Source organism: Heptranchias perlo, chromosome 20 (assembly GCF_035084215.1).
Source record: "Heptranchias perlo isolate sHepPer1 chromosome 20, sHepPer1.hap1, whole genome shotgun sequence".
Classification (NCBI taxonomy): domain Eukaryota; kingdom Metazoa; phylum Chordata; class Chondrichthyes; order Hexanchiformes; family Hexanchidae; genus Heptranchias; species Heptranchias perlo.
Genome location: NC_090344.1, coordinates 27948008 through 27974078, shown reverse-complemented (window position 1 = coordinate 27974078; position 26071 = coordinate 27948008). Strand labels below are relative to the sequence as shown.

Here is a 26071-nt window from a genome sequence, read left to right as displayed (position 1 = left end):
AACATCACACTCATATACAAACACCCACAGTTCATATATAAACATTGCATTCATATACACTCACCCACAGCTCATATATAAATAGCGCATTCATTGATAGTCACCCACAGCTTATATATTAAAATCGCATTTTTTTTATTCGTGCATGCGATGTGGGCGTCGCTGGCGAGGCCAGCATTTATTGCCCATCCCTAATTGGCCTTCCAGAACTGCTGCAGTCCGTGCGGAGAAGCTTCTCCCACAGTTCTGTTGGGAAGGGAGTTCCAGGATTTTGAACCAGCGACGATGAAGGAACGGCGATATATTTCCAAGTCGGGATGGTGTGTGACTTGGCTGGGAACGTGCAGGTGGTGTTGTTCCCATGTGCCTGCTGCCCTTGTCCTTCTAGGTGTTAGAGGTCGCGGGTTTGGGAGGTGCTGTCTAAGAAGCCTTGGCGAGTTGCTGCACTGCATCCTGTGGATGGTAAACACTGCAGCCACTGTGCGCCGGTGGTGAAGGGAGTGAATGTTTCGGGTGGTGGATGGGGTGCCAATCAAGCGGGCTGCTTTGTCCTGGATGGTGTCGAGCTTATGTGTTGTTGAGCTGCACTCATCCAGGCGAGTGGAGAGTATTCCATCACACTCCTGACTTGTGACTTGCAGATGGTAGAAAGGCTTTGGGGGGTCAGGAGGTGAGTCACTCGCCGCAGAATATCTGGCCTCTGACCTGCTCTTGCAGCCACAGTATTTATATGGATGGTCCAGTTAAGTTTCTGGTCAATGGTGAGCCACAGGATGTTGATGGTGGGGGATTCGGCGATGGTAATGCCGTTGAATGTCAAGGGCAGGTGGTTAGACTGTCGCTTGTAGGAGATGGTCATTGCCTGGCCCTTGGCTGGCGCCAATGTTACTTGCCAGTGATGAGCCCAAGCCTGGGTGTTGTCCAGGTCTTGCTGCATGCCGGCTCGGACTGCTTCGTTATTTGAGGGGTTACGAATGGAACTGAACACTTTGCAATCATCAGCGAACATCCCCATTTCTGACCTTATGATGGAGGGGAGGTCATTGATGAAGCAGCTGAAGATGGTTGGGCCGAGAACACTGCCCTGAGGAACTCCTGCAGCAATGTCCTGGGGCTGAGATGTTTGGCCTCCAACAACCACTACAATCTTCCTTTTTGCTAAGTATGACACCAGCCACTGGAGAGTTTACCCCCTGATTCCCATTGACTTCAATTTTACTGGAGCTCCTTGGTGCCACACTCGGTCAAATGCTGCCTTGAAATGAAGGGCAGTCACTCTCACCTCACCTCTGGAATTCAGCTCTTTTGTCCATGTTTGGACCAAGGCTGGAATGAGGTCTGCAGCCGAGTGATGCTGGCGGACCCCAAACAGAGCATCGGTGAGCAGGTTATTGGTGAGTAAGTGCCGCTTGATAGCACTGTCGACGACAACTTCCATCACTTTGCTGATGATTGATAGTGGACTGATGGGGCGGTAATTGGCCGGATTGGATTTGTCCTGCTTTTTGTGGACAGCACATACCTGGGCAATTTTCGTCGTTGTCGGGTAGATGCCAGTGTTGTAGCTGTACTGGAACAGTTTGGCTAGAGGCGCAGCTCGTTCTGGAGCACAAGTCTTCAACACTACAGCCGGGATGTTGTCGGGGCCCACAGCCTTTGCTGTATCCAGTGCACTCAGCCGTTTCTTGATATCACGTGGAGTGATTCGAATTGGCTGAAGACTGGCTTCTGTGATGGTGGAGATATCGGGAGGAAGCTGAGATGGATCATCCACTCGGCACTTCTTCCTGAAGATGGTTGCAAACGCTTCAGCCTTGTATTTTGCACTTACGTGCTGGATTCTGCCATTATTGAGGATGGGGATGTTTACACAGCCTCCTCCTCCCATTAGTTGTTTAATTGTCCACCACCATTCACGACTGGATGTGGCAGGACTGCAGAGCTTTAATGTGATCCGTTGGTTGTGGATTCGCTTAGCTCTGTCTATGGCATGTTGCTTCCGCTGTTTAACATGCATGTAATCCTGAATTATAGCTTCACTAGGTTGGAACCTAATTTTTAGGTACGCCTGGTGCGGTTCCTGGCATGCTCTTATGCACTCCACATTGAACCAGGGTTAATCCCCTGGCTTGTTTATTAATGGTAGAGTGAGGAATATGCCGGGCCAAGATATTACAGATTATGCTGGAATACGATTCTGCTGCTGTTGATGGCCCGCAACACCTCATGGATGCCCAGTTTTGAGCTGCTAGACCTGTTCTGAATCTATCCCATTCAGCACGCTGATAGTGCCACACAACACGTTGGATGGTCTCCTCAGTGCGAAGACGGGACTTCGTCTCCACGAGGACGGTGCGGTGGTCACTCCTACCAATACTGTCATGGACAGATGCATTTGCGACAGGTAGATTGGTGACGACGAGGTCAAGTCACTTTTTCCCTCGTGTTGGTTCTCTCACCATCTGCCGCAGTTCCAGTCTGGGAGCTATGTCCTTCGGGCCTCGGCCAGCTCAGTCAGCAGTGATACGACCGAGCCACTCTTGGTGATGGACATTGAAGTCCTCCATCTAGAGTACATCCTGTGCCCTTGCTACCCTCAGTGCTTCCCCCAAGTGGTGTTCAACATGGAGGAGGATTGATACATCAGCTGAGGGAGGGCGGTTGGTGGTAATCTGCAGGAGCTTTTCTTGCACTTGTTTGACCTGATGCCATGAGATTTCATGGGGTCCAGAGTCAATGTTGAGGACTCCCAGGGCCACTCCCTCCTGACTGTATATCACTGCACCGCCACCTCTGGTCGGTCTGTCCTGCCGGTGGGACAGGACATGCACAGGGATGGTGATGGAAGAATCTTGGACGTTGGCTGAAAGGTATGATTCTGTAAGTATGGCTATGTCAGGCTGTTGCTTGACTAGTCAGTGGGACAGCTCTCCCAATTTTGGCACAAGTCCCCAGATGTTAGTGAGGAGGACTTTGCAGGGTCGACTGGGCTTGGTTTGCCTTTGTCGTGTCCGGTGCCTAGTGGTCCGATGCCGGGTGGTCCGTCCGGTTTTATTCTTATTATGACTTTTATTAGCGAGATTTTACAACTGAGTGGCTTGCTAGGCCTTTTCAGAGGGCAATTAGGAATCAACCACATTGCTGTGGCTCATTTATACTCACTCACAGTTCACTTATAAACATCGCATTCATATATACTCACCCACAGTTCATATATAAACATCGCACTCATATATATATATACACCCACAGTTCATATATAAACATCGCTCTCATATATAAACTCATTCGGTTTATAAAACAACAGCGCGCTCATACACCCACACCCAGTTTATAGGAGCAGATCGGTACCGATCGCGGATAGAGCTCTCAGATTCCGAGAGTCCGAAGTAGCAGCGACCGAACAAATTCTGGATCTCATCCTTAACACAGACCGGTCGATCCACCTGTAAAATTACATCGCACTTGGATATCAGGGAGGGTAATGGTTTCTGAGAATGTATCAGGGATCCTAATGGCTTCTCAGTGGCGATCCATCGGGGCAAGGGGATCTCAGAGAGGGGAAGGGACTGTCAGAGGGTATCAGAGAGTGTAAGGGGATCTCAGAGCGGGGAAGGGATAGTCAGATGTCATCAGAAAGTGTCAGGGGGCTCAGAGAAGGGAAGGGACTGTCAGAGGGCATCGGAGAGTACATTAAGAACTGAGAGAGGGGAAGGACTGCCGAGTCTGAGAGAGTGTAAGGGGGCTCAGGGCAGATCTGTGTAAGGGGCACTCAGTGGGTATGAGAGAAGGTAAAGAACGCTGACAAGGTTCAAAGATGATCATGTACTCTCTGAGGTCAGAGACAAAGTTTATCAGAGAAGTTATGGAGCTCAGCGAGAATCAAAGAGGGTAAGGGGGGCTCAGGATGTATCAGAGAGGCGAATGGATCCAGAGATGTCATCTTCTAAATATTACAATTTCGAACATTCAACATTTTTGATAACAGCAATAAATGAAGCCGATTGAACCGATAATCTGCCGTGTCCCATCTGGAGGGAATGAGAAGGTAGAATCGGGAGGGACTGGATATTTGGCAACGCTCAAGGTTTCATTTCACACAACTCAGTGTTGTGTCTGTTTTTTAACTGGATTTCATGAACTCGAGAAAAGAGGTTGCAATTTGAAAATTTTATTCCCATTGTGAAAAATAGAACACAAATCGCCCAACGTGGGGCTCGAACCCACGACCCTGAGATTAAGAGTCTCATGCTCTACCGACTGAGCTAGCCGGGCTGGTTGCTAAAATTCTTCCCATTCTATTATTGTAGAGAGACAGCTGTTGGCTTTGCTGCAGGGGTTCAGTTCTTTCAGCAATCTCAGGGTTTCTCCTTCTGTGCACCTGATTTTCATTCTGGAGTCAGTCTGATGTCTTTTGCACGTCATTCAGCACCACGCTGAGCTGAAAAGGAACATCGGAACAGGAGAGGGCCATTCAGCCCATCTTCCTGCTGTGCCATTCAATTCGATCATGACGTGACCTGCAACTCAACTCTCCATCCCCGCCTTGGACACAAATCCCTTGGAACCCAAACCGAGAAATGATCTATCAATATCAGTCTTGAAAATTTGAATTGAGCCACAATCCACATCCTTTTGGCCGAGAGAGTTCCAGCTTTCGGCCGTATTTTGTTTGCTAAAGTAATTCCTGATTTCTTGCCTGATTGGTCTGTCTCCAATTTCAAGATTAAAACACCTCATTATGGATTCCGCCAACATAGAGAGAGATGACACAAAGATAGACAGAATTATAAGCAGTGCAGATGGAAGAATGAGATCACAGAGAGATATTACTCGATTAAGTGAATGGGCAAAACTGCGGCAAATGGATTTCAACGTAAGCAAGTTTGAGGCCGTCCACTTTGGAGCTCAAAAAGATAGATCAGAAAACATATTAATGGATGTTACTCCAAAAAATTGACCTCATGACATTTTGTGTGGATTCGCTTGTTTCTCAAGTCTGCCAAACTTTGAAAAGTTACCGAAATATTGAAATAGGAACCTTATGGCCAGTTCGGGGATCGAACCTGCGACCTTAGGATCACAACACACCCACAAGCTTCACGACTGAACGCAGGTTTGGACAGTCTGTCCTCGCAGGTCCTTCGGAAGCTAATGATTTTGAACTGAATTATTTTTCCTGAGTGACTTGTGAAGTTTGGTTCAGTGATATGTTTGCGAAAGAGAACGGAGGAAATAGTTAGTGTGCAACTCGACATTTCTCCACATCGGAATAGAAAACGTGATTGGATGGATATAAGAGGTCTGAAAGGATGGCCGATCGGCTGTGGGTGGCACCGAATTCTGCAGTGGCTGCAGTCGTTCATTACCGGCTACTACAAGCTGCCGGTGAAAATCATTCAATTTCCCAAACTTGACCCACCGAATCAAATGAAGCTGCTGGGAAAGCTACAAGACAACGCCGGTCTATCGGGCATCGTTTGAAGCAACTGGCAGTTTAAAGTAGCATCTACAGCCATGTAAGTACTGCCACGTGCCGCTGCGATCGCCGAGTGGTTGAAGCGTTAAATTCAAGATCAAATGGAGTTTTCCTTCGCAGGTTTGATTTCTGCTCGCTGAATTATTGTTTAAAGATCCGTTCAATGCTCAAATGAATGAACTGGATCTAACTCACTTCATTTATCTCCCTCAGAGCATGAGAGATACTCGAGCGTGGCCGGCGCTTTTAATTGGGTGCCCAATGTACTCTTGCAAAATTCAAATACACAAGAAAGAATCTTGCCCAATCTGCAACTAAAATTCTGCTACTTTCAGAACCACCCATTTATAAGCGACTTTATTTACATGAATCTCTCTATCTCTCCTTGTCTCTTGTCTCTATGTTGTCCCCTGATGGACTTCTCAGGATTCCTGGAACGGTAAAGGCTGATCTAACCTGCAACACCAGCAGGGAAAGGTAAAGGAAAAAAAGACTGAGACGGTCTGAAAAGTAAAGGTGCAACCCAGCTGATAAATTCGTAGCTAATGTCTCCACATTTTTGTCTCTTCGCCCTCACAGTGAAAGAAAACAGCAATGTGAGTAAAATATACTTATGGTAGCTTGTATACTCTGAGATGCCGAGACAGATGCCAATGTAGCTTCAGATTAACTAATTCTGAAAAGTATTATTTGAAAAAACAAGTCGTACATTGTAAACGAATTTAGTAAAGAGAGGCTAATATTGGTGACTGGAAATAGGTCGTGTACAACTTGATATTGCTGTATTTTGGAATAGAAAACGAGATTGGGTGGACAGAAGCGGTTGGAAAGGATAGCCGATCGGCTGAAGACTATGGTGAAATTTTAGACCGGCTGCAAGGCTTTTTAGCAAGCGGCTCGTTGGTCTAGGGGTATGATTCTCGCTTTGGGCGTTTTTCTCATGGAATATGCGAAAGGTCCCGGGTTCAAATCCTGGACAAGCCCTGTTATCTCACTGCTTTTTAGTGAAAAGTCACCAATTGGATTCTGACATCTTTGCAGTTGTTCGAATTGAATTATATTTGAGCTCCAGAGGACAAAGTGCAGAAGTTTCCAAGGCGCAACACACACGGAGTAAATAAAATGTCTCAAGATGATGTGGAGATTGAAGCTGAATGTGAATTTACCCCAATTTAGGCGGTCTCATTGATATGAGATGACGGGATCGAGAACCACATATCCAAGTTTGCCGATGACACAAAGATAGACAGAATTATAAGCAGTTTGGATGGAAGAATGAGATTACAGAGAGATATTACTCGATTAAGTGAATGGGCAAAACTGCGGCAAATGGATTTCAACGTAAGCAAGTTTGAGGCCGTCCACTTTGGACCTCAAAATGATAGATCAGAAAACATATTAATGGATGTTACTCCAAAAAATTGACCTCATGACATTTTGTGTGGATTCGCTTGTTTCTCAAGTCTGCCAAACTTTTAAAAGTTACCAAAATATTGCAATAGGAACCTTATGGCCCGTACGGGGATCGAACCCGCGACCTTGGCGTTATTAGCACCACGCTCTGACCAACTGAGCTAACCGGCCATGCAGACATCTTAGCTTTATGGGCTTACCCGCGAGTTGGGTAGTTTGTGTTTATTTTTCACCAGCTGACAGGGTTTTTGAACGAATATTGAATAAACAACATCCCTTAAACATTGTTACTTGTTTCTGTATATACTGTCGAGGATGTAGATCAAAATTAACAAACAAAGAGCACTTTAATGTCACAAATTAAATTCCGATCAATATTATTTACTAACAATGAACAGCCCATCCATAAAACACTGCCCGCTTTCAAACCTGTGGGCAGGACCCTGAGCTGCTCTGAAAATGATATCACCTCAACGTGATTCGATCACGCTGCGTTTTGACGTTGAGTCAGATGTCTATCTGTCTATCTTTCTTTCTGTTTATCCTTCTGATTGTGTCTCTGCCTTCTTCTCATGTTTTTTCTTTGCTGGCTGGAGGCCTCGCTCCCCGACTGACTGAACAACTACCGGGCCGTGTGTCGGAATCAATGACTGTGACTGTCTGTCTGCCCATTTATGGCCTTGAATGGCCACATTTCTGAGTTCCTGCCTTCGCTCTGTGTCACAGGCCTGTCTCGGTCCCTTAGGATGACAACACACCCACAAGCTTCACGATTGAATGCAGGTTTGATCAGTCTGTCCTCGCAGGTCCTTCGGAAGCTTATGATTTTGAACTGAATTATTTTTCCTGAGTGACTTGTGAAGTTTGGTTCAGTGATATGTTTGCGAAAGAGAACGGAGGAAACAGTTAGTGTGCAACTCGACATTTATCCACATCGGAATAGAAAACGTGATTGGATGGATAGAAGAGGTCTGAAAGGATGGCCGATCGGCTGTGGGTGGCACCGAATTCTGCAGTGGCTGCAGTGGTTCATTACCGGTGATATATTACCGGTGGCTTCTTATTTTCGGGGTATAATTCTCGCTTTGGAATATTTGACGATTCATTCTGAGCGAGGTCCCGTTTCTTAATGTTGTTTAAAGCTCAAATAAATATGAACCAGATTTAACCAACAGCATTTCTCTCCTTCAAAGAGATATTTCAGCAGACGTGTTTAATTCGAGAGCCCAATGGTCTCTTAAAAAACATTGAAAGGAAACTCTCCCGAGCTCCGTGTTAAATTCTTGCTCGTTTGCAGAACTTGACATTTGTTTCTTTACTTTAATCTGTCTCTTGACTCTCTGTGTTTTCCCCTCATGCACTTCTTAGGCTTTATTAAACGGCCAAGGATGATCGAAGCTGCAGAGAAGTGTAAAGATAGGAAGACGGAGAAGGTCAGAGAAGCAAAGGTGCAACCCAGCTGATGAATTCATTACTGAGGTCCACTAAAGTCTCTTCGCCGTCACAGTGAAAAAATCAGCAATTCGAGTACAGTATACTTTTGGTAGAGTGTATAATAGGCAGATGTTGAGACAGACGCCAATCGAACTGTTGCCGTGGCGATGAAAGCGCCAAATGCGAAACACTGGACCACAAGGTAACGCTGAACATTCTTTGCTGTGAACAAGCAGACAAACGCGGCCTTTCCCACTTGCCCCTTTGTAATTTCGGTCATTTTCGGGCCAGACAAGCTGCTCGCACAAAATAGCATTTTCTGTTCGAACTACTATTGGGACAGAAGTTGATGTTCAGGCAATAACAGCACCAAGTGCAAGTAGACATGTACATGAAATAGCAAATGAGGTGATATCCTGCCACAAGCTGCCGGTGAAAATCATTCAATTTCCCAATATTGACCCACCGAATCAAATGTTGATCCTGGGAAAGCTGCAAGACAACGCAGTCTATCGGGCATCGTTTGAAGCAACTGCCAGTTGAAAGTGGCATCTCCTGCTGCTTCTGTGGGGAGTGAGAGGGAACTGAGCATCGATTTATTGGTTATTGGTGAGTTCGTGCCGCTTGAAAGCACTGTCGACGATATCTTCCATCACTTTGCTGACGATTGAGAGCAGACTGATGGTGCGGCAATTGGCCGGATTCGATTTGTCCTGCTTTTTGTGGACTGAATAACGGAACAGGCTCGATGGGCGAAATGGCCGAGTCCTGTTCCCGTGTTCCTCATTGGTTCAGAATGTAAAACGATCCTGCATTGGCCACGTATCAAGCTCGAGTCGCATGATAATTCGGCGAGAATTCAACGCCACCACCACCAATCCTCGCATGGCCACTTGCTGCATGTGTCCATTTGGAATCCTGTTTGAAAGCATATGCAGTCTGGCGGAGGTACTGTGATAACCCTGCGCAGTCTGACCTACAGCTGTGCAAGAACTGCTGTGTGCAGCTGCGATGGCCCAGTGTTTGAAGCGTTCGACTCATAAGCCACTGGGGTTTTCTTGCACCGGTTTGAATTATACTCGGTGTGTTACTGTTTAACGATCTGTTCAATGTCCAAATGTATAAACTAGATCGAATTGACGCAATTACCCTTTTCAAAGCAGGAGAGACATTCCACCGTGGCGGGCGCCCAAAGTTCTCTTTCAAGATTTCAAGACACGAGAAGGAATATCTCCCAATCAGCAATTTAAATTCTGCTAGTTTGCTGAACCTGGCATTTATACTCTTCGTTTATTTCCTTGCATCTCTCTATCTGTCACTGAATCTGTCTCTTGTCTCTCTGATAGAATTCTCAGGCTTCCTTGAATGGCGAAGGCTGATCTAACCTGCAAGACAAGCAGGCTGAGATGGTCGGAAAAGTAAAGTTACAACCCAGCTGATGAATTCGTAGCCAATATCTCCACATTTATGTCGCTTCAGAGCAATTCATTCTGCAAAGTGTTACAGGATAATGCAAGTCGTACATTCAAAACGAATTTGGTGAAGAGAGGCTGATATTGTTAACTCGAAATAATTAGTGTTGAATCTGATCTCGCTGTACATCATATTTTGTACAAGAAAACGAGATTGGATGGACATTCTATTCTGAAAGGATGGTTGATCGGCTGCGTGGCAGCGAAAATTTACATTGCCTGCACGGCTCTGTTGCCAGTTGCTCTTTGGATCTGATTCTCGCTCATGGAGTTTCACTGGTTCAAATCCTGGAGCTCTTATTCACTTTCACTGGATTTCCCACGAAAGCCAAATAAAGTTTCACTCTCTCCGGTCCTCCATAAATCCTGATGTCGCAGCCTTTCTCACTCCGGGAGCTGGGGAATAGCGGAAAACTGATGAGTTTGTTGTCCCATCTGGAATGCGGTTTTGAACTGTTGTTATTCGCCGAGACAGCGTTGCTGAAGCCTTTAATGATCTCTCACAAATCAGCTGAACACGGTCGGAATGTGCAAACCATGTTACTTTTCCGAAATAAAGGAGTGACGTTCATTGTAGAAACACGGTAGAAGACTGCTCTCGCTCACTGCACAAATATCCATATCTAAATGAACCAGCTCTCCGGCAACCATTGAGTCCTCCCTTCGGACCTTGTCTGTGAAGAAGAATTCTGAGTTCCGTGCAGCCAATCTCGGATTTTTAAATATTTTTCATGTGCCTGCTATCGGACCGCAGGGTCACTGGTGGAATATCAGCCGTGCTCCGCTGGCAATTTTTACCCTGCATTTTCTTGCAGACAAAACACACATTGGAAACCTGGCGCTGTGAGGCAATGAATTCTGAGGTAAAAGATATCCAGGGCGGGCTGAAACCACCAACCTTTCAATTAAAAGCCGAACGCCCTGGCCGATTACACCACAGAGACACTATGTGCTTTATACTAAACCATTAATTCACCGCGCTAAAGTTTGAGTTTGCAGCGACCAATACAGCAGCTGTCCATCATCAGTTTACTTTTCTAAATAAAAGGTGTGCAGCTTGCACGAGTGAATATTTTTGCTGTATTATTTCTGAGCATTAGGCTCATAACTGCCTGTATGTTTGAAGGCTCAGTCCGCAGTGGGAGAGAGAAGTGGTTTTTTGAACTGTTATTTGACCAGGTTCTATTTCAGTAAAATTCCCGTGACCAGAAAATGAGATGAGATGAATCGAGCAGGTCCAACCTGCCGTTCTGTAACACTACACGGCATCTACAAAGTTGCCTCTTTGCACTTACAGTGAAGCGGAGGGCAGTTTTCACCCTAAAACCACCAAGATAGTTGGCGCAGTAAATAGTGTCGATGGGAGCAGAAAGCAGCAAAGGGCCATTGATGATTTAATGTGAGGGCAAAACTGTGACAGATGGAGTTCAATGTGGGGAAGTTTGATATAATCCACTGAGAAACGAAGATAGATCAGAGTGTTTTCTAAATGGAGAGAAGTTAGGAACTGTCGAGGAGCGGAGATATTCAGGGGTCCAAGTACAGAAATCTTTGCGTCAACTGATTTTTTGCTGATCTGCTGGCTGGCAGCTGGTGTTTACGATATAATTGTTTCACTTTCATACTGCGGGTTCGATTCTCGGTCAAGGAAATCATCTTAACAAAACAATTATGAACATTACCAATTTAATACATGAAACCGATGATTCTCTGTGAAAGATGAATGTTTGTGATCGTCATTAATGAACCGATAACTTTCTGCTGCAGACCGGTGGAAATATTAACATGGTTAACGAGTGACAGCGAAACTTTGTGCTTTGCATGAGATGAACTTCCATCCGTTCTCATTTCCCAGACAGTATTTTAAGAGTCTGGTTAAAAATGTTCAGTGTTTATGACACCAGGACTGTGATAGAGCCGTTGTTAAATTGAACAGGAACAAACAATTGACGGCGCCTTTTCACAGGTGAATCTCAGCCCTGGAGGATTATCAGGAGTAACTTCCCAAATAACGTTTCCGCCTCCGATCTAACCGGGGACTTTTCGCATGTGAGACGAACGTGACGACCGCTAAACTAGCGAAACCTTTGCTCAGTTCATAGCACTGTGTCGCTTCTCCGTTAGACAACATCACTTCTGTCCCACACCAAACGCCGCCAATCCTCTTCCGCTTTCCTTCACAAACATCTCAATGATCAAAACTTCACAAGTTACACAGGAAAAAATCTTCAAAATTTCAAAATCATTAAACTCCAGAAGGAACTAAGATGTTAATTCGTGGGATTTAGGTGTCGCTGGCAAGGCCAGCATTTATTGCCCATCCCTAATTGCCCTTGAGAATGTGGTGATGGGCCGCCTCCTTGAACCGCTGCAGTCGGTGCGGTGAAGGTTCTCCCACAATGCTGTTAGATAGGGAGTTCCAGGATTTTGATCCAGCGACGATGAAGGAATGACGTCACCATTCCAAGTCGGGATGGTGTGTGACTTGGAAGTGAACGTGCTCTTCCCATGTGCCTGCAGCCGTTGTCCTTCTAGGTGGTAGAGGTCGCAGGCTTGGGAGGTGCTGTCGAAGAAGCCTTGGCGAGTTGGTGCAGTGCATCTTGTGGATGGTACACACTGCAGCAGATTAAAGTTGCGTTCAGTCAAAGTCGGTGTGTGAATGTTGTGTGTGTATTGTCATCCTGAGAGACAGAGACAGGATTGTGACACAGAGCGAAGATATGAACTCAGAAATGTGGCCATTCAGGTTCATAAAAAGGAAGACGGTGAGTCAAAGTCATTCATTCTGACACACGGTCCGATACTTGGTCATTCAGTCGGGGAGTGAGGCCTGCAGCCAGCAATCAGAAAGTCTGAGAATAAGGCAGACACGCATTCATACGGATATCCAGGTAGACAGCCAGATAGACAGGCAGACAGACAGGCAGAGAAGCAGACCGTGTCCTTTGCCTTTTATCCTGATTTGTCAGTAACAATTTTAAACAGCTTCTGGATCCGTCCCTTCCTTTAATACTGTGCAGCAGCAGTGAAAATAACTTTGTGGATTTGAGGGTTGAGCCGAATCGGAGACCGATCCCCAGTCCCCAGGAGAAATTCCCTAATTCCTGGGCACTTTGCGTTAAGCAGAGGTGAGCAGCAAAAAGTGTTAATAATGGGAATAGTGGGACTGAGATTTGCTTAAACAGACGGCACCCTGTAAAACAGAGCTCCAAGTATCGGTTTAAATAAAGTCCTGAATTGACAGAGGGGAGGGAAGATGAGGATTGAATTAAATCCCAATTCACTGAATCTAAACAAGGTTTAAAGAAGTGAATCTTTCAGGAGTTGGATTCCTGAGCCTGTGTGTGAGCTGAAACTGGATCGGTCCCGTTCAGTAAAAGAGACCGACAGGCGGATCCCAGACAGGGCTCAGGCCGGGACCGGGCAGCGGCTGGATGAGAGAGCGGGGCTCCTGCGCTGTTGCTGCGACTGCTTCCGCCTCTGTGAGTCCCTGCGGCGGCCGGTACTGATTTCCCTCTTATGGATCCGGCTCCAAGCTTTCGTTGTGAACCTCGTGGCGCAACGGTAGCGCGTTTGATTCTAAATCCAAAAAATGCGTGTTCGAATTACGTTGGGGTTGTCGCATTTTCACCACGCTTCAGTGTCACTCTGTTTCATCGCGGGGCAGTCTTTTTGGGATGGTCCATTCACTGTGTGTAAAATAATATTCATCATAGAATGCACACACCACAGAAGGAGGCCATTCGACCCATCAATTCCTTACCTGCCTTTTGTAAGAGCAATCCCATTGGTCCCATTCCCCGTCCCTTTCCCCGTGGCTCTGCATTTTCCCCTTCAAGTATGTATCAAATTCCTTTTTGAAAGCCACGACTGAATCTGCTTCCATCACCTTTTCAGGCAGCGCATTCCAGATCATAGCTACTCGCTGCGTAAATAAGATTTTCCTCATGTCGCCTTTGGTTCTTTTGCCAATCACCTCAAATCTGTGTCCTCTGATTCTCGACACTTCCGCCAATGGGAACAGCTTCTCTTTATTAACTTTATCTGAACCCTTCATGACTTTGAACACTTCTATCAAATCTCCTCTGAACCTTCTCTGCTCCACGGAGAATAACCGCGGCACAGCGTAAATGCGGTCAATTAGCTCCAATTTATTTCTTTGGGCATTAAACAAAACGTGACAGACTGGCAAGGCGTTGTGCGAACGGAACTCACTGTTTGAGTATAATAAATCCAATCGCTGCGTGGGCGCTGGGTTCAAATCCTAACACTGATAGAATTTCTGGCAATGTTCATTTTGACCTGTTCGCAGAAATCCCGATTGCAGTGCGATGGAGCAGAGGATGTGAAAGAAGCTGAAAGTGGAAGTGCAGATATTAATTCCATCACAGTGACTGGACACGTTTCCACAGGTTCGGGCCTCTTACCTTAATATTCTTTCCAGCAGAAGGGGACAGGTGATCAGAGTGACCGGGCTCTCGCGGCGCAATCGGTCAGTGCGCGGTCCTGACATGACAGGACAGGATCAGGAAATACCGAGGTTGTTAATTCGAATCTCACCGAGATCAAACAATCATTTTGCTTGTGAACATTTCGACCGGAGTTAAAGGGACAATTGGTGTGTTCCAAAATGCATCCATTCATTTGTATTGCCACGTGGTTCCTCCGGACTACGCTGTTGTATTAGCAGATGAGATGTTCAGTATTACTTGTTTGTCGGAGGGAGGCTGCGGTTTTGGAGACGCAAACTATGATTTTGATCCATCGACAAATCGTGCGATTTAACTGGAGCTTTAAATCAGCGCCGTCGACCGCTCAGCCAGGATACTTTCCATCCGACACTTCTGGAGCTAGTTTTACAGGAATAGAATTACTACAAGCAAGAATTCTACCCCTCAAGCGCCAATGCTCGCACGGCAGCAGGATGCATGTGTCCAGTTAGAAACCTGTCTGAAGGAACATGCAGTCTGACAGAGCCGGAAGTCCAGCAGATTGACTTTCGGTCTGAGATGATGTTGAGTCTCCATCTTGAGAGTGTTTCGCCAATCCAGCTCAGAGTGGATTTAGAATCATAAATTCTGGTTTGACTGGAGCCACTTGTGTAAGATGAAGTGCAGGGAGCAGTTTCCCGTCCTTGACGGACATCAATGATCCTGTTGCGGTTTGGCTGCAAAATATCACTTCCCAGCTCCCGAAACTAAAACCCAACTCTGGTGGGACTCGAACCCACAACCTTTGAATACCTCCTCCAATCATTCAGTAGAAGTCCAACACGCTATCCATTGCGCCACAGAGTCAGTTATGTAGTATGCAGGAGAGCGGGGATCTTGTGCTGTGGTTGAGGCGGTCAGGCTGCTCCTGCTTCCGCTTCTCACATTCCCAGAGCCGCGGCGGCAGTCTGCACGGATCACCCTCCAATGGATCCGGCTCCAGCCGCTTGTTGTGGGCCTGGTGCAAGAACAGTCGCGTCTGACTCCAAATCAGAAGGATGCGTGTTTTGAACCAGTTTGAAATCACAGCATTTTCACTGTGGCTCAGGGTCCTGCCGACTGATTTTAGATCGGGACCGTGTTTCAGGGATGGGATGTTCAGTGTTTGTGCAACAATATCAAAATTAAGTTTGATACATTAATGAGCTTTTTTTCTGTTACTTTCCATTCACACCCTCTCCAGTTTTATGTAGAAAGAGTTAACAATGTTTAAGGGATGTGGTGTGCAGTGTTTGTGGAATCAGTGTAATTAAATTGGATACTTTCATCAGTTCCTTCTCTAACCCAGACTCATCATTAGATTTGTAGCTTCACCCTGTTTAAAATAGGTTACTCAGTGATAGAAATAAATCAGTTACAACCCCGAAACCTCAGTGGGTATATTTGTTCCAATGCTTTATGATGATCTCGATTTCCATTGAAATTTTCAATCAGCAAATCCCAACGGGTGTTTTGGGTTTGACAAACTAATTTTTTACTTGCCTGGTTCCTGGAAATGATCCAGTGGGGATTTGCTTACCCGTACAGATATAGAAATAAATACATTCCATCATTTCACAAATGACAGTTGTGAATAAATATATCGCGATATCCAACAATGAAAAGCAGCTCTTCATGTTCTTAAACAAATTTCCTCATTTTATTTTATTAATCCACTTACGTTTCAATGTAAAACATATATTCAGAGCATCTCTCTAAACTTAAAGAATGGTAAAACAATTGCAGGTTTTACAAACACATAACATGCGATCGTATAAGTAAGATTAAGGCCGACTTTGTGAAATTTTTATTCTAATTGTCTTTATGATGGTGCGAAAAATATTTCTCGATGTCCGTCCCCAACTTAACAGAGAAACTAAGATGAAAACCAAAAGGATTTTTCAAAAACTATTTGGAGCGATTTGATCGGTTCCCCTTCTCCTTTCTTTAATTGTTACCTTTTGATAATTGTTGATCTTGATCCGTTTGCTTCATTTTTTTCAGTCATTTATGGTGAATTTTCTATCCGTTAACGTTCTTAAATATTTGATTTGTTTGTTCCCTACCTCTTGATTTGTGATTTGTCGACCTTCAGGTAAAAATCTGAAACAGAAATGTGTTTATATGCAGGCGTGACTCTGAAGTGTGAGACCGAGAGGTGATGCCGGATGTGTGACCGAGAGAACAACTGCTGGAGGCAGAACTGTCTCCGAACATACCCCGTGTGGCATTGCTCATGGTCGGTCGGATGACAATGTTTTATATTGACTGAAAGGCTATGTATATAACGCAGAACGGATTTTACTGCTGCTTTAACTCCACAAACTTTAATCACCATAAATGACCAAAGTCTCAGATCAGTAAGAATTGAATTACTGTTGGTGAGGGGAGTTTGTACATTGGAAGGAGTTTATACATTTACAGCTCCAGGTAAAACCTGCAAACCTCTCTCGCCTGTAGGTGACGTCACTATGAGATGTCCAGCTTTCTTTGCGCTTCTGGAGTTCTGAAGTGTGATTGAACCTCACCAAAAGTTTCCTATAATTAGTGAGGAAGGAAGGTATCAGTGTAAATGGGAGATATAAACGTGGATGTTTCACTGGGTAACCATGGGAACCTGATACACTGCTCATTCCAGTTATTTGTCCAGCAGGAAACAGAAATCATTCTCTTCAACTGTACTCGCCCGAAGGAAAAGGAAACAAACAAAACTGCTCAGTTCTTTGTTTTAGCTTCTTCTGTTGGTTTACGTTCACTCACCGAGAAAGTGACAGAGAGACTGAGAGACTGGATTGGCTTTTTCACTTTGTAATCGATTATACTTTGTACTTATTGTAAGAGACGGTTCCATCCCAATTGTCATGTGCCTGATATTCTCATTAATACTAAGATGTGTTCAAAATGAGTTTCTGCTAATTTTACAAAAGCTGAACAGCGAAACTGCTCTGAAACGAGTTTCGCTTCGCAAATTTAATGGAGATGGGTTGCTGGTTGCAACTAAATTAATTTGTAAAATCAGCCCTCTGGAACAGTTTCCTCGAAACGTGTTTCGGAGACATTGTATGAGAGCTCCATCTGTACAATGAAGGAACACTTCCGCACTGCAGTTCTGGAATCCTTTCCTTGTTGACTCCGAAACTAATACAAATATTATTTTGTTAAAGATCATTTTGTTGTTGAACTCACAAATTGGGTAAATATCACATCGGAGGCTTAAGACAATAAAGGACCCGATGAAACAGGCACTTTGAGCAGCGAAGCCACGGAGCCAAATCAAGCTGCAAAATCACCATCTCCTCTCACTGACACCTGTCAGATACTCGCCACTGTGTGTTGGAGTTTGAGGCCGTTTGGTTCATTTCGATTTCGCTTGCACATTTCGCTGTTTTTATCTGTCAACCTGTCGGTTGATTCTGAATGAAAAGTGAAATAAAATAAATCAACTCCCATGACTTGGGCCAGTGGCGCAATGGATAACGCGTCTGATTACGGATCAGAAGATTGTAGGTTCGACTCCTACCTGGCTCGGGTTTATGCAATTTTATCTCTGACACTGGGGAACGAAGAATCAAATTTCGTAATAAGGTATTGTTTGTGGTGAAGCAGGAAAGAAAACATTCCATCTTGAAAGATTTAGGTTCAATTACAAAAAGAAACTGTGACCACAACGTTTTCCAACAAGCCGCCTTTTAGTTTGATGTCAGACACACGAACATTGCAGCACGACGTGGAGGCACCGCGCTGATGACCTTCAGGTGCATCCGGGCCGTTCAGACACTTCGTGTGACACAAGAGCTTTCCAATCCCCGCTAGCTCCTGAACGCCGAGACGTTCGTTGAAAGCAGCATTCACCGGCAGGACCGCTATTCCGCTCCCTTTGCCGGTCTGCAGGAAATCCGATGCTGAAAATACAAAGTAAGACGGAGAGTATCTGGAAAACAGTTAAACTTTCAGTGTTCAGACTTTGGTGAGAACTCTCAACAGGACTTTGGATACATATAAACTGGGTGTGGAGTAGGAGTGCGCTGTTCTTTTATAAACTATGGGTGTGTATATATGAGTGTGATGTTTATATATGAACTGTGGGGAGTATATATAAGTGCGATGTTTTTTTCTGAACTGTAGGTGCGTATATATAAGTGCGATGTTTATATATCAACTATGAGTGTGTATATATGAGTGCGATGTTGAAATATGAACTGTGGGGAGTGTATATAAGTGCGATGTTTATATATGAACTATGGGTGTATATATATGAGTGCGACATTTTTATATGAACTATGAGTGTATATATGAGTGCGATATTTATATATTAACGGTGGGTGAGTATATCTGAGTGCGATGTTTATCTATGAACTCTGGGTGTGTATATATGAGTGCGATGTTTATATATGAACTGTGGGGATGTATATATGAGTGTGATGTTTATATATGAACTGTGGGTGTGGAGATATGAGTGTGATGTTCATACATGAAGTGCGGAATGACCGGGAGGGGCAATTCCCCCTGGGGTTATATGTTCTTCCAACATAAGGACACAAAGATCAATGAACAGTGGGGTGGAAATAGCTCAGTTGGGAGGGCGTTTTGCGAAAGATCTAAAGATCTCGGGTTTCGGCAGTTTGAGTTATTTAATTTCTGCTTCTTTGAATCCTAGAATGGTTACAGCGCGGAAGGAGGCCATTCGGCCCATCGAGTCCATGCCGGAACTCTGCAAGAGCAATCCAGCTCGTCACACTCCCCCGCAGTTTACCCGTAGCCCTGCATTTTTTCCCTTCAAGTACTTATCCAATTCCCTTTTGAAAGCCACGATTGAATCTGCCTCCAGCACTCACTCAGGCAGTGAATTCCAGATCTTAACCACTCGCTGTGTAAAAGCGTTTTTCCTCATGTCGACTTTCATTCTTTTGCAATCACCATAAATCTTTGTCCTCTGGTTCTTGACCCTTCCGCCCATGGGAGCAGTTTCTCTCTATCCACTCTGTCCAGATCCTTCGTGATTTTAAATACATCGATTAAATCTCCTCTCAAAGTTCTCTGCTCTAAGGACAACAACCCCAGCTTCTCCAGTCTATCCACGTAACTGAAGTCCTACATCCCTGGAACAATTCTAATAAATGTTTTCTTCACCCTCTCTAAGGCCTTCACACCCGTCCCAAAGTGCGGTGCCGAGAACTGGACACAATACTGCAGTTGTGGCCGAACCAGTGTTTTATAAAAGCTCATCGTAACTTCCTTGTTTTTGTTCTCTTTGCCTCAATTTGTAAAGCACAGGATCCCATAAGCTTTTTTTAACCGTTTTCCCAATCTGCCCTGCCACCTTTAAAGATTTGTTCACAAATACCCCCAGATTTCTCGGATCCTGCAGCTCCTTTAGAATTAAGCCCTTGAGTTGAAGTCGCCTCTCCTCGTTTTTCCTACTAAAATGTATCGCTTCGCTTTTCTCTGCGTTAAATTTGACCTGCCATGTGTTCGCCCATTCCACCAACCTGTCTTTGTCCTATCACTATCCTCTTCACTGTTCATTACACTTCCAAGCTTTGTGTCATCGGCAAATTTTGAAGTTGTGCACTGTACACCAAAGTCCAATTCATTAATATATATCAAGAAAAGCAATGGTCCTAGTACCGACCCGTGAGGAACACAACTGTACACCTCCCTCCAGTCTGATGAACAACCGTTCACCACTGCACTCTGTTTCCTGTCACTTAGCCAATTTCGTACTGCCACTGCCCCTTTTATTCCATGGGCTTCAACTTTGATGACAAGCCTATTATGCAACACTTTATCAAACGGCTATTGGTAGTCCAGATATACCATGTCAACCACATTGCTCTCATCGAATCTCTCTTACCTCAACAAAAAACTCAACCAAGTTAGTTAAACACGATTTGCCTTCAACAAATCCGTGCTGCTTTCCTTAATTAACCCACACTTGTCCATTGGCGATTAACTTTGTCTCGGATTATCGTTCCTAAAAGTTTCCCCTTCACCGAGGTTAAACTGACTGGCCTGTAGTTCCTGGATTTATCCATAGACACCTTTTTGAACAAGGGTGTAATATTTGCAATTCTCCAGTCCTCTGGCACCACCCCCGTATTGGGTGATTGGAAGATTATGGCCAGTACCTCCACAATTTCCAATCCTAATTCCCTTAGCAAACTAGGATGCATCCCATCCGGACCAGGTGACTGATCTACTTTAAACACAGATGGCCTTCCTAATAGCTCTTCATTATTAATTTATAGCCCATCTCGCATCTCAACAACTTCTTTTCCTGCAACTTGGGAGCATCTTCTTCCTTGGTAAAGACAAATGCAACGTACTCATTTTCTACCACAGCCATGCCCTTTGCCTCCATGCGTAGCTCTCCTTTTTGGTCCGTAATCGGTCCCACCCCTCCTCTTGCTACCCGTTTACTGTTCATGTGACAAAAGAAGACTTTTGGATTCCCTTTTATGTTAGCCACCAGTCTATACTGATAATCTCTCCATGCCCCTTTTTTCCCTTTTCACTTCCCATCTGAACTCTCTACATTCAGCCCGGTTCTCACTTGTATTATGAACCTGACATCTGTCCCACTCCTCTTTTTTCTGTTTCACCTTACTCTCTATCTCTTTCATCATCCAGGGAGCTCTGGCTTTATTTGCCCTACTTCCGCCCCCCCCCCCCCCCCCACGTGGGAATGTACCTAGACTGTACCTGAACCATCACTTCTTTAAAGGCCGCTCATTGTTCAATTACAGTTTTCCATGTCAATCTTTGATTCCAATTTACCCTGGCCAGATGCGTTCTCAACCCATTGAAATTGGCCCTCCTCAATTAACTAATTTTACTCTAGATTGCTCCTTGTTCTTTTCCATAAGCCTGATGGATTCTAAACCTTATGATACTATGATCGCTGTTCCCTAAACGTTCCCCCACTGACATTTTCTCCACTTGGCCCACCTCATTCCCCAGAACCAGATTTGGATCGATTCTTGCGTTTATTTACAGTGAAATTTTATATCCGCCACTGGAGGATTGGGGATAGAATGGAAAGGAATCAAGTTTAGGAAAAGTTCGATCATATTCCTTTAGCTTTTATTTCTCTATTCCCCTCTGCCTTTTTCTCTTGGTTTTGTCTCCCCCGGTTCCAAGTGACCATTTGATTTGATGCATTTGTCCGAAACTGTTGCCTTTTCCAGATCTCGGTGCGGTCAGATCCGCCCAGTCTGTCCGTTACTGCTTCTGGCCATTAATGGGAACAGGCCCCGAGTTAAACGTTTATCTGCAAACCAGAGGAAGACACATAAAAAGAAAGATCTGTTTTTTCCGCCCCGGGGGCAAAGATGCAATGGGTGTTAACCAGAAAAATTCCCTTGACTCGGAGTGTGGATTCGCTTGTAAATGTTGGATTTTAAGAGTTGCAAAAAACGGAAACGAATCCAGTGAGCTTCTGATGGCCCGTACGGGGATCAAACCCGCGATTAGGACTAACCAAGTGAGCTAACGACCCTTTCTAATACTCCGTTATCGATTTGAATTATGTTTTGTACCTGTACGCTCGTTGGCAGTGGTTTATGTACATGAACCCTTAAATTTGTCTACTCCTCCACAATTCTTAGCTTCTCGCCATTTAGAAAATACTCTGATCTATCTTTCTCAGGACCAAAGTGAATGACCTCGCACTTTCCCACATTGAACTCTGTTTGCCGCAGTTTGCCCCACTCTCTTAATCTATCAACGTCACTTCTCAACTTCCTGCTTCCATCAACATTACTTATTGTGTCACAGGAAAGCTGAGTGTTCAAATCACGCGGGGCGAACAGGTGCTTTTAGAGCTGATCGGATACTGGATGTTTCAGAATGAATGTTTTATTTGCTCATTCTAAATATACAGAACCTTGCTCTAAAATCTGTCTCCCGAGTTCCCCAGTTAAAGGGAGGTGTCTCTTTCTACCCTCGACTTTTCCATAGAGTCCACAGCACCGACACAGGCCATTCGGACCAACTTGTCAATGCTGGCGTTTATGCACCACACGAGCCTCCTCTCACCCTTCCACATCTAACCCGATCAGCATATCCTTCTAATCCTTTCTCCTTCGTGTGCTTAACTAGTTTCCCTTTAAATGTATCTGTGCTATTTGCCTCAACTACTCTTTGTGCCAGCATGCTCCACATTCCGACCACACCCTGGGTAAAGAAATTTATCCTGAATTCCCCATTGGATTTATTAGTGACTATCTTATACATATGACCACTAGTTTTGGACACCCCCACAAGGCAAGTGGATAGATTTTATCTACGTCTGCCCCATCAAACCCTTTCATTATCTTCATTACTTCTATCAGGTCACACCTCGGCCTTCTCTTTTCTAGAGAAAAGAGCCTTAGCCTGTTCAGCCTTTCCTGGTAAGTATATCCTCTCAGTTCTGGTATCATCCTTGTGAATCTTATTGCATCTTCCCCAATGTCCCTATATCCTTCTTATAATATGGAGACCAGAACTGTGCCCAGTACTCGAAATGTTGTCTAAACGAGGATCGCTACTAGTTTAATATAACTGCTCTGCTTTTCAATTCTATCCCTCTAGAAATGAACCTCAGTGCTTAGTTTGCTTTCTCATAGCCTTATTAACCTGTGTCGTGACTTTTAATGATTTGTCTATCTGTACCCATAGATCCCTTTGCTCCTCTCCTCCATTTAGACTCTTATTATCCAGCAGTATGTGGCCTACTTATTCTTCCTACCAAAATGCACCCCCTCACACTTATCTATATTGAAATTAATCTGCCATTTACACGCCCATTCTGTAAGTTTACTGATGTCTTCCTGTATTTTTCGCATTTTGCGTTTGTATTAACTACAGCTCCCAATTAGATGTCGTCCGCAAATTTTGAAATTGTACTTCCGATTTCCGTGTCTAAATCATTCATGTAAATTTTGAACAACAGTGGTCCCAGCACCGAAAAAATTTGAACAACAATGGTCCCAGTCCAGGTAAATTGTGAACAAAAACGGCCCCAGCACCGATAAACTGTGAACAAAAACGATCCCAGCACCGATAAATTGTGAATAAAAACCGTCCCATCACCGATAAACTGTGAACAACAGTGGTCCCAGCAGCTATAAATTGTCAACAGCAGTGGTCCCAGCACCGATAAATTGTGAACAACAGTGGTCCCAGGGCTTTTGACCTTGAACTGCAGTTGAAACTTTTGCATAAAATGAAAAGAAGTCCCCAAATCGCCCCACCTGAATCTCAAACGCTTTGGGAAGAAGTTCAGTGCAAACAATCAGGAATTTAAAGGCACCTCAGTGACCTGCACTTGCTTTGAATGAGTTTTGTTCGCCATTACATTTGATCGTGAAACTGCTCTCGGCTTTCATCTCACTGAAGCAGAGAATGGCCGCTTTGTATCCGTCAGCGTGTAAGTGACGAGGTTGGGCTGAGCACGAGTCTTATCCAATTTTTGAAATATCACCAAGCGCCGGGGAAAAGAAACTTAGAGTCGAACTGTCCCTGTTAGTAATGAGTTGAAGGGAATATCGATCCAAGCAGATCTGGACAGCGCGCAGTGCAGCCGCACAGGAGTTCCAAATCCACCGTCCAGCCACTCGGCAATCATAAATTTTAACTGAACTTTGCTCTGGCCCAGAGTCACCCGCTGAAATCCAGTCTTTCTCGGGCACATTTTTTTCTCAACATCATAACCACTGGTTTAAAAGAGAAAACTGCCGTCCGTTTCACTGTAAGTGCAAGAGACAACTTTGCAGACACCGCGTAGTGTTAGACACCGGCTCGTTGGACCTGCTCATTTCAACTCATCTCATTTCCAGCAAACCTACGAGAGCAGGTCAGAGGCTGGGTATTCTGCAGCGAGTGACTCACCTCCTGACGCCCCAAAGCCTTTCCACCATCTACAAGGCACAAGTCAGGAGTGTGATGGAATACTCTCCACTTGCCTGGATGAGTGCAGCTCCAACAACACTCAAGAAGCTCGACACCATCCAAGATAAAGCAGCCCGCTTGATTGGCACCCCATCCACCACCCTAAACATTCACTCCCTTCACCACCGGCGCACTGTGGCTGCAGTGTGTACCATCCACAGGATGCACTGCAGCAACTCGTCAAGGCTTCTTCGAAAGCACCTCCCAAATCCGCGACCTCTACCACCTCGAAGGACAAGAGCAACAGGCACATGGGAACAATACCACCTGCACGTTCCCCTCCAAGTCACACACAATCCCGACTTGGAAATATATCACCGTTCCTTCATCGTCGCTGGGCCAAAATCCTGGAACTCTCTTCCTAACAGCACTGTGGCAGAACCGTCACCACATGGACTGCAGCGGTTCAAGAAGGCGGCTCACCACCACCTTCTCGAGGGCAATTAGGGATGGGCAATAAACGCCAGCCTCGCCAGCGACGCCCACATCCCATGAACGAATAAAAAAAAACCTGAACATTACTAAAATAGAGGATGGTGAATCACAGCTCGAAAAATCAATGCTGTCTATCACTGGGTGACTGAGTCTTCCAACATACAGGCATTTCGGGGAAAGGGGAGTTTGAAGTTCAGAAATAAGACAGCACAGATTTTCACTCGTGCAAACTGCACACCCTTTATTTTGGAAAAGTAAACTGATGGTCAGACAGCTGTTACATTGATCACTGCAATCTGAAGCTTTCGCTCGGTGAATTAATGGTTCAGTGCGCAAGACGTCGTGTTTCTATAGCGCAATTGGTTCCTGTTAATTAATAATGGTTGGTGGTTCAATTCCACTCACAGAGGGTGACTGTTACCTTAACATTCATTGTCTCGCATTGCCGGGTTTCTAAAGTGCTGCTACCAGCTGAGCACGGCTGATATTACAACATTAAGCCTGCGGTCGGAGAGCAGGCACACGAACAATAAATATAAAATCCGAGATTGGCTTAAAGGTGATCAGAATTCTTCGTGACAGACCAGGTCCGAAGAGGAGACTCACTGTTTGCCGGAGAGCTGTCTCGCTGTGACGTGGATATTTCTGCAGTGATGCGAGATGCAAACTGTTTCCCATTTTTCCGCAATGAATGTCACTCCCCTGACTTTGGAAAAGTAAAATGGTATTCACATTCCGACAGGTTTCAGTTGATTTGTGAGGGATCATTAAAGGATCCTGCAGCGCTGCCTCCGTTAACAACAGCAGTTCTAAGCCGCATCTCAGATGCAGCAACAATCCCATCAGTTTTTTGTTGTTCCCCAGCTACCGGAGTGAGTGAGGCCGTGACAGCAGCACCATTTAGGCCGCCTGTCCGGCCCTGCTCTCTCAAATCACCCGCTGCCGAGGTAAAGCAGCGAATGCAGTCTCAGACCGAGCATTATTGCCCCTCCCTGGGAAAGTGGATACCACGGCACGACCAAACGTCCCCATACACCGAGCACAAGCAGAGGAAACTCCGGGGAGTTTATATTCTGATCACTCGGCCTTCCAGCAGGATTTAGCGAGAACCAGAGAGTGTGAAACTGCCATTGGGCCTCACTGAGAAAATCGGGGTCAGTAAACTCGAGATGCTGGAGTCAGGATGAGCCAGCGGTTGAGGGCGCTGTATTCAGATCGCAGTTTCGCCTGGTGGTGTGGTTTTGAATCCTCAATCTTCACATTCAGTCCTTTGCTTGTACGAAATTATTTCTTGTGCCTGAGGCTGGAGGTAATGTTTCTGCCCAGTTGATTTGTTGCTTCCAGAAAACCAACCCAACATCTGTCCCCGGCAGATTTATTTTTATTTGTTGTAAGAATGTGCAGTGTTTGGGGTCATCAGAACACGGCCCGTGGAA

General features: G+C 45.1%; 4 non-coding genes across 4 annotated transcripts; 1 reads left to right on the top strand and 3 right to left on the bottom strand.

The window, feature by feature from the left end:
* Positions 1–4202: 4202 nt before the first annotated feature.
* On the bottom strand, positions 4203–4275 carry trnak-cuu (transfer RNA lysine (anticodon CUU)). Its single transcript has one exon. It is a non-coding gene; the product is annotated as a tRNA-Lys (tRNA).
* Positions 4276–6989: 2714 nt separating this feature from the next.
* Positions 6990–7063, bottom strand: trnai-aau (transfer RNA isoleucine (anticodon AAU)). The gene has a single exon. It is a non-coding gene; the product is annotated as a tRNA-Ile (tRNA).
* A 7940-nt stretch (positions 7064–15003) lies between these two features.
* On the bottom strand, positions 15004–15095 carry trnar-ucu (transfer RNA arginine (anticodon UCU)). Its single transcript is given in 2 exon segments — positions 15004–15039; positions 15059–15095. It is a non-coding gene; the product is annotated as a tRNA-Arg (tRNA).
* Positions 15096–17722: 2627 nt separating this feature from the next.
* trnar-acg (transfer RNA arginine (anticodon ACG)) lies at positions 17723–17795 on the top strand. The gene has a single exon. It is a non-coding gene; the product is annotated as a tRNA-Arg (tRNA).
* Positions 17796–26071: the final 8276 nt, after the last annotated feature.